The 9118-nt window shown below is 43.3% G+C and overlaps 1 protein-coding gene across 19 annotated transcripts in view; it reads left to right on the forward strand.

Moving 5' to 3' along the window:
- RIOX2 (ribosomal oxygenase 2) overlaps positions 1 to 9118 on the forward strand; it is a 1008555-nt gene that overhangs the window by 211692 nt on the left and 787745 nt on the right. The window lies entirely within an intron of this gene.

Here is a 9118-nt window from a genome sequence, read left to right on the forward strand (position 1 = left end):
GAAATACAAAGGTTTTTTTGATACCTATTTTTCACTCTTTATATTTCAGCAAATGAATTGCTGTATACCCGGTATAGAATGAAAACCCATTGCAAGGTGCACCTCATTTATTGGCTCTGGGTACCTAGGGATCTTGATGAACCTACAAGCCCTATATATCCTTGCAACCGGAAGAGTTCAGCACACGGAACGGTATATTGCTTTAAAATATCTGACATTGCAGGAAAAAGTTACAGAGTAAAACGTGGAGAAAAATGGCTGTTTTTTTCAGCTCACTTTCGATATATATGTTTATTTCAACCGTTATTTTCTGTAGGAAAACCTTGTAGGATTTACATAAATGACCCCTTGCTGAATTCAGAATTTTGTCTACTTTTCAGAAATGTTTAGCTTTCCGGGATCCAGCATTGGTTTCACACCCATTCCTGTCACTAACTGGAAGGAGGCTGAAAGCACCAAAAATAGTAAAAATGGGGTATGTCCCAGTAAAATGCAAAAATTGTGTTGAAAAATGTGGTTTTCTGATTCAAGTCTGCCCGTTCCTGAAAGGTGGGAAGATGGTGATTTTAGCACCAGAAACCCTTTGTTGTTGCCATTTTCAGGGAAAAAAAACACAAGCCTTCTTCGGCAGCTCTTTTTCCCCATTTTTTTTTTAAAAAAACTAAATTTTCACTGTATTTTGGCTAATTTCTTGGTCTCCTATAGGGAAAACCAGAAACTCTGGGTACCATTAGAATCCCTAGGATGTTGGGGGAAAAAAGGACGCAAATTTGGCGTAGATAGCTTATGTGGACAAAAAGTTATGAAGGCCTAAGCGCGAACTACCCCAAATAGCCAAAAAAGGGCTCAGCACTGGGGGGGAGAAAAGGCCCAGCAGCTAAGAGGCTAAGAAATATCACCTACCAAAAATCTAAATTGTTGTAGGCAGGGTTGGCGGTCTCTGGAACTGCAGGGCTTGTCACCCTTAGCCATATTTACTATTGGGGTAAGACATCTACTAAATTATTATACAGATTGTGTCAGAAGAAGGAAAAGTGAACATACCCCTAAATATGACATCAAGTGGGACACCTGGGCATCTGTAGCCGACGCATAGCCTAGGCTTTTGCAGTAATCTGCTAACAGCTTGCGCTGTGCCACAGGCAAGAGGGAGCATTGGCTATTTTAATGGTAGATTTTAAATGTGCTTTTGATGTGGTGGTGTGGGAATGTTTTTTCCCTTCTGGGACGGTGAACTTCAGGCCAAAATTAAATAGGGATACTTGCTTGCTTTACACTAAACTGATGGCTATGGTGAGGCAGAAGGAGTCGGGAATGGGGGAGCCTCCCAGACAATTCCCTGTATTCAGGAGCATCCAGCAGGGTTGGCCGCACTACCCCCTCACCATTGCAATTGAGGCCTTGGTGGCGTAAATTAGAAGGAACACCCTCATGAGGGAGTTTAAGTGGTCACCCACACTCTTGTATAGAGTTGTGTTGTTTGTGGACCTACTTCTAGATCTTCAGGACCCTTTTTGATATGCATCAAAGACCCTACAAATTCTCTCAGTTTCTGGCAAAAACGAATGCTTAACAATTAATTTTAACAAATCTGTGGCGTACCCATTCAGGGCAACTGAGCCTCATGTGCAATGGGCATCCAGACATGTGGTGGTAGAAAAGGGATTCCGTTACTTAGGGGTTTTCATTTCGACAGGTAAGTCTACTGCATGTTACCACAATCTTCAAGTAGGTATCCTTGCCCACATATACTGTATTAGCTACAAAATTACCTATATGAAACTCCCCAAATACTTCTCTTGTATGATCTCCATGGTGTGGGGTTTCCTTTGTGGGACATCTCGTGCTAAGCACCTTTTGATGGCGGGATTGGGGTTGCCAACATAGTAGTGTACTTATGAACTTACCATTTGATTGTGATCAATGAGTATCTATATGATTGATCCCATGATCGTGCTTATGCGATTGAAAAATGGAACATGGGAGAGATATACTCTCTATTACCTATACGATAGGAAATTGGGTTTCAGATTACGACCCGCGGCGGTTATGGCATTACAACTGCTGAGGGCCTTAGAAATTCTTGTATACATAATAAAAGGATGCCTGAAAAAGCATGTCAAGGGTATAAAGGGGACTGAAAGGAATACAGGGTATGGTTGCTGAGTCGACTTTGTTGATAACTCTGAAACAAACATAACTCTGTAATGCATTGGTTCTTATCCATTTCACTTCTGTAGAATCCCACTTAATCATTCCTGGAATCCAGGGATCCCCACTGACTCATTCATATAATCCAGTGACTCAATTGAGCCATTACTGGAAGCCGGGAACCGCGGCCTAATCAGTTTAAGTTATTTTAACTAGACCTGGACTAGACCTTGCTGGTGGATTCTGTTGGAATGAGTCTTGCCCCCTAATTGCTGGTCTTGGGAGCCCTAAAAGTGACCCAGAGGTGCTGTTCCAGAAACCCTGGAAAGATGAAACTCATAAGACTACAATAACAGAAACAAACATCCATTAAACAGATACACAAATGAGAAATATTTTATTTTATTCACAAATGTACTGACTTTCCCCTTGAAAGAATCAGAGGATGCAATCTTAATTTGTAGCCTCCAATTTCAAATCACTTCACATTTACCGAATATTTAAAACATTTAAATTTTACATTTTGCTATTTTTTTTTATATACACTAGTAATCCTTTAATTTTATTTACTTTTATAAGCAGTAGCAGGCTCCCTGAGTAGGTGTTCTGGACCCCCAGGGTTCCCTTGACCATAGCTTAAGAGCCGCTTCTGTAATGTAACATATTGATGTCATGCCTTCCTTTGCTAATATCTCTCATCGATGACTAGTAATTCTTACTGCGTGCAGTTTATTTGACAAGAAATTGTTGTGTTAATCGAAAACCTTAATATAATTGTTTCATTAAAAAAGAAAAATGTGTAGGTATGTTTTTATGACATTTAATGGTGGTGTAATATAAGACTCCGAAACAATGCAATTTGAGGACCGTGGCTAAGGAGCTTTCAGGAGAAAGCTAACTTGTAATGTGTTGCACAGAGTTTTTTGAAGTGTTATGGCCACTGGTAACATCACTCTGTGGAGTGGAGACCAGGTTGCTGTTCTACTTCTGCTGGAGAAGGAATGGGCAGTCAGGTACGATTTCATTATATGAACAGAAACGGAGAGAAAGCTTCCAATACACGGCAGTACTGATAAATGAGGCTTTGTTGCGCTATGCCTTGAACAGAAATCCTTGATGCCGGGCATACTTGAGTTTTCAGAGTGAGTGACGTAGCCCTGAAACTCAAGGTGAGGAGTGATGGCAGGACCTCATAAGCAGAAGTTTCTGAGCTGTGGTTCTTGATGTGGAAACAAGCGAGATGAGTCTGCAGGTAATGGAAGCATCTAGGCTGTGAAGTGGGTGCCAGAGAAAATGATCATGAGAGCACGTGGACGATCGGAACAGTAGTATCGCCTCAAGGCAATCTAGGATCCTAAATATCTCAAGGACAGCAGTTACAAATCTCTGCTCGGATGGCAGAGGCTTCGGATTCAGTTGTTCAGTAGGTAACAGGTATATTCCTGCAATTTATCACAGTGCGATTTTGTCTCTGAAAAATGTCAGTCCATTGTGGCTATGCAGATCCTAGTCATGACCTACGGCACCATGAGGCATCCACCCAGAGCAGAAATTCCATGAAAATGTTTATCCTGTGGCTCCTTTGTTACTTGATGGGAGGGCACTCGTGTATCCTGGTTGAACTTCGGCAGGAGTAAGGATGATCAGAGATAGACAAGGAGTTCCAGGTTGGAATTTAGTAGTATGGAACAGCTGGATGGAGTTTGTAACAGATTTTAAGTTGCAATGTAATTAGATGTATATATTAGTTACATTGATTATTTAAACTTTATAACCCTCCATCCAAATAATAAAAAGTACATCTACAGGTAACAACTAAATCCACTTACCACATAGTCTTCGTAAACTCACAGTAAGTTTCTCCCTCAAACCTCTTGAAAGAAAAAACAAACACACACATTTTCTACTCTGCACAATCTGGTATAAAAATATATGTCCAGTGTTGTACCTGGCCCTTTTTGCAGAGTTATCCCCAAACATTTTGCCTTCCTCCTCCTGTGTTTTTTGTCCCTCTTTTTGTTGGCATTAGGACTCTGGGCACTTTACTACCTTTCTACTGCTGATCAGTGCTAAAGTGCATGTGCTCTCTCCTTTAAACTTGGTATGATTGGCTTAAACCTGTTTGGCACATTTAATTTACCTATAAGCCCCTTGTACAGTGGTATCCCATATACCCATGGGCTGTAAATTAAATGATACTTGAGGGCCTGCAATGCAACTTGCCCTACCCAGAGAAATAGCTCTTCAAACTAGTCTCCAGCCTGCCACTGCAGGGCCTGTATGCAGTTTACTGCCACATTGACTTGACATCTGAAGTTACTTGCCTTGCCTGGAACTCCCTTTTTACTACATATAGGTAGGCCCTAGGTAGCCCTGTGGGCAGGGTGCTGTGTAGGTAAAAGGGAGGACATGTGCCTTCATTGTGTGGCATGTCTGGGTAGTGCCAAACAGCCTATTTGGTTTCTCACTGCAGTGAGTGCTGCTCCTCTCATAGGTTTGCATTGGGAATTCCCTATTATATGTCTTAAGTGGCTAATTTCCGATCTCTGAGGAGTAGCATGGGTATGGTGGTGAGAAATCCTGCTTATTGGTGTAGGTGGATGTTTTATTACTATTGTGGAAATTCCACTTTAGAAAGTGGGCATTTCACTGTGGTTATGACTTATGTTTTTCAGCCTGACTCCAATCCACGTCTAGGATAGAGTGACAGCTGGGCTTTGTGCACTCTTTCCAGACAGCCATCACACAGGGAGGGTGGGAGGTTTAACAGGATACATCTGCATACTGAATGGTCTTCCTGGGCTCGGAGAGAGGGAGGCATGCACACTTACATTTGTAAAGGCTGTTTCCTGTTCTCACACACAGGGCTTGTTTACCCCCATTCCCCCTACTGATGTCTGGGGCTAGAGCTGGGGTTATGCACTTCTGAGGCTGTTTGAAGTTCCCCCTAGATCAAAGGCATTTTAAATATAAGAGGGGCAGTGACCCCATGTTCTTAGACACTTGGTGTACTTGTAACCAGATGCTGCTAGTTCTGCACAATGCCAGAAGGAGCTGTTATACTGCTAGGGGGAACCGCCATTAGGACTGACCTGCTTGTTGTGCTCACCTGTCACACAATGGACTACCACTTAACCCCAAGGACCCTGATGTGCTGGCCTGCTGCTTGTAGTACCTTGTTTCTGTGTGCCCCAAGTGAGCTTTCAGGGGTCTGTATAGGATTTATCTAATACAAATACTGCCCCTGGCCCAGCAGTAATGGCGCCTTGTGAGCACTATAATATTTTTTTATTGGACCGATGGCTGAGTCCGACATTCCTGTGACCAGGAGGAAGCCGCTGTGGTGAGGAGCTGTACAGATCAACCAGCGCGTCACCCCACAGCCAGAAACCTCAGTGGGAGACCTGGTTGTTTAGCACATGGTGAGCGCTCCTCTTATCCCTGTTGACCTCGGTACCCAGAGTTCCGTGCTGTTCCCCCGTACATGATGGCCTGAGAGAAAGAGGAGTATGGTGGGGACCGCTAGCAGTGTCAAGTGTGGCGTGGACGAAGCATGCCCTCCTTTGTGCCCCCAGGGCACAAGCACACCCCCACTCCCGAAGTCAGCTCTGAGGCTGGCCCTGCTCCACTCTTTTGGATTGCTTTCACCACCCGAGGTCTGGGACACAGGTAGACATGCAGCAGGCATTGAGCTGTTAATGTCTGTGCCACGCGCAGCCAGCCCCGTGAGCAAGGAGTCCCAATGGAAAGAGCTGTGAGTGTCTTCTAGCCTGCAGCCCCCTGGAGCCTGAAGAAAGCGATTGCAGGGCTGTGTGTCCCGACAGAGAGTGGTAAGGATACCTTGCTGGGGGTACCGTGCGGCTTCTGTGGCTGGGCCGCCTTGTGGAGATGAAGGCAGCAGTCCAGGAAGCCCTTGAGGGCTCCCGACATGCTACCAGTTCAAGGCGACTTGGGAGGAATCCACAGAGCCTGGAGGCCGCACCATGCAGGCAGCAACAGCTGTCTGTTCTTCTTCCACGTGGGGGCGTGGAAGGTCCTTTTAGGGGGGACCAACCAAGGTCTCATGCCGATATAGGAAGTGTATGGGCCCTCCCCCATGTTTCTGCATACCTTTGGGGCACACCCACGGATCAGTTGGCAGGTTGGGAAGGGATCTTCAACAGAGGTCCTGGACTTGCGGGTTCTGATTTTGTTGGCGTATTTACCATAGTAGGCGCACAGTGGTGTACGCTCCCTGCGTTATGGATTTCTATTTTTAACGTACCATATGGAGTAGGAGCACAGGAGCACCGAGTCTCATGGTGAGGTTGTTGATGCCAGTATGTATATGATGGTGTTATGGGGACCCATTTATGTCCTGCATCCAACCATTGCATTTTATATCCTCAGGGTTCACTGTTACATGGTGTTTCATGCCTTGCCTTGTCAGGATAAACATATAATATATAGTGTGATGGTATAACCTGCTCAGTGATTGTTTTCATGACACATGCAACATAGAACCCTTTTCTTTTATTGCACTAAGATGGTTTGACAATTGCCTAGGTGGCGAAGTAATTATTGGTCTATGGTTTATATGCAATACAGTTTATTGTCATAGAACAGTGTGTGGAGCCTCTTTTGTGGTGTATTTATTGTGACACTGGAGTGTGTGTGTTGTGCCAACACTTTACACATTGCCTCAGGGATAAGCCTGACTGTTCTGGCCAAGCTAGCAAGAGGATGAGAAGGGGTTATCTTGGGTGTGCAGCTCCCTTACCCTGACTGGAGAGGTGGCTTCTTCCTGGCTTAGGTGTGTACCCTAGCCAATCAGAAACCCCATTTCTAACTTCCAGCCAAGATACTTTGCATGTAGTACCTGGCAAATTATGTAACTCAAAGTTTATCTTAAAAGATTACTGTGAGGCTCAGCTGTTTTCCTTTATTTAAAAAGATGATTAAATATGTTTTCAAAAGAAATCTCACATAATGAAACTGATTCAGGTGAATCTTTCATCAAACCATTTGCCATTAAGAATGGCTTTTACCAGGTTGACGAAGCCATCCTGGAGAAAGTCGTTCTTGCATAAAAATGTATTTCTTATGGTAGGTTTTCAGTGTTTTGAGAGGAGAGGTTTTTTTTTTTTTTTTTTTTTTTTTTTTTTTTTTTTTTCTCTCTCTCTCTCTCTCTCTCTCTCTCTCTCTCTCTCTCTCTCTCTCTCCTTTCCTCTCTCCTTTCCCCCCCCCCCCCCCCCGTTAACTGCCACTTGTTACTCACTCCCTCCCTTTTGACGTTCTTTACGTTGATCCACTGCCCTCCCCTCAAAGTATTTTCCCCAGGCCCACCAACACTTTGTCTTACACATTTACGCATCCCTTGTTCTCCCCTTTATTGATCTTTACATCCAACTGCCTCTCTTTGTTACCCATACCACAATGACCTCTTCTAATTTTAATCCTCCACTCATATCTTCCCCACCCTCTATGCCAACCCCCTTTTCCCTTCATGTCGCTCTCCTAGCTTCCTGTGTCGTCTTTTTCCTTTGTTCAAACTACTGATTCACTGTATAGAAGGAAGACGGCTGCAACTTTTTTAATTAAAACAAAAAAGAACGACATTTGTCAGTTACACAAAAGTGTTCCATTTTTGTGGAAAACGTATTTTGTCATTTTGACATGCCTCCAAAATGAAGTTTCGGCAGGCTGACTTTCTCTGTTTTAGAAATTCGACAAAAAGACGTAATTCCTTTCAAATATTATGCACACCCATTAGGCAGTCATGTGTAGTGTTTTCCTGGACTTTAAAGAAGAATGGGTTTAGAGCACCCAACGTAACCAGGAGGTGCAAAAGTCAATACCGATAAGTTGGTGAGCTAAGTTGAGAAGTACAGAAATTGTAAGTGGAATATAACTGATATTCATATAGAAATTGAGTGTCCGATCGGCAGTGTAGCATTCCCATTAGTTAAAGAGGAGCCACAGTAATTTGAAGAATAAGAGGGCAAGATGAGTTCCTATATGTGTGGGAAAAGAGCTCCATACGTTGTTGGTAGTAGGATTGTTGTTAGGCGAAGCACGTCCCTGCTTCACAGTCCTCGTTGGCCTCCCGAGAGTCAACAAACTTGCTTGATAAGGAGGACATTTAGCATGGAGGGCTTAAGTGCCAGACCGACTTTAAAAATGAATCTTGTTTATAAGGGTAGCCAATACACATTTTTCTGGAGAGGCGGTATAAATGGAGCTTCCAACTGGGCAAACGACTCGTTGCACGTAGGCAGGCTGTTGCCACTGCTAGTGTCTGGCTGGAGAGTGAAAATGAAAAGCTGCCTCTAGAGTTTTTATTTATTTTATTGTGTGTGCCTGTGAATGAAGATAAAATCAGCTGATTCTGGTTTGTTTGTTTACTGATAAGGAAAGAGAGATGTTATAGCTTCGTTTAGGGAAGTCGGAACTTTTCTCTTCTGGCCTTTACTGATCATGATGATACTTAAGCTTTTGTCACAGGCAGGACGTAGTATAGGCATAGTATAACACAAGTACTTGATTTAGCTGTCATACTAACAAATCATTTTTTTAAAAAAAACATTCTGTTCAAACGTCTAGACAGCCAGAAAAAATATTTTCAGTGTTTAGTTTCTTGATTTGACGTCAAGTTGGTGTAGCTGAGCTGTTGAATTGGATACCATGTGTCAGAAATTGATTTTGATCACTAATAAGAGTTTTGTTCAGATTGATCTGACCGACAATGGAGAGTAGTTTTCAGAATGATGCGTCTGTCAGTGGCTGGTATGGGTGATGAGGTGAATGATTTTGACAGCCTTTATATTGAAGAAGGCTACAGAATTTTGAGGGAAGGACTGGGTAGTTGTTGATCATTGAATTTGGCTGCACTAGGTAGTGTAGGGTGGAGATTTGCGAGTATAGAGCCTAGACTAAGATGTTTATTCTCAGTTGTAGTGCTTGTGGTTGTGGTAGCTGCTAGCCTTTC

The sequence above is a fragment of the Pleurodeles waltl genome, chromosome 8, assembly GCF_031143425.1.
Source record: "Pleurodeles waltl isolate 20211129_DDA chromosome 8, aPleWal1.hap1.20221129, whole genome shotgun sequence".
Taxonomy (NCBI): Eukaryota; Metazoa; Chordata; class Amphibia; order Caudata; family Salamandridae; genus Pleurodeles; species Pleurodeles waltl.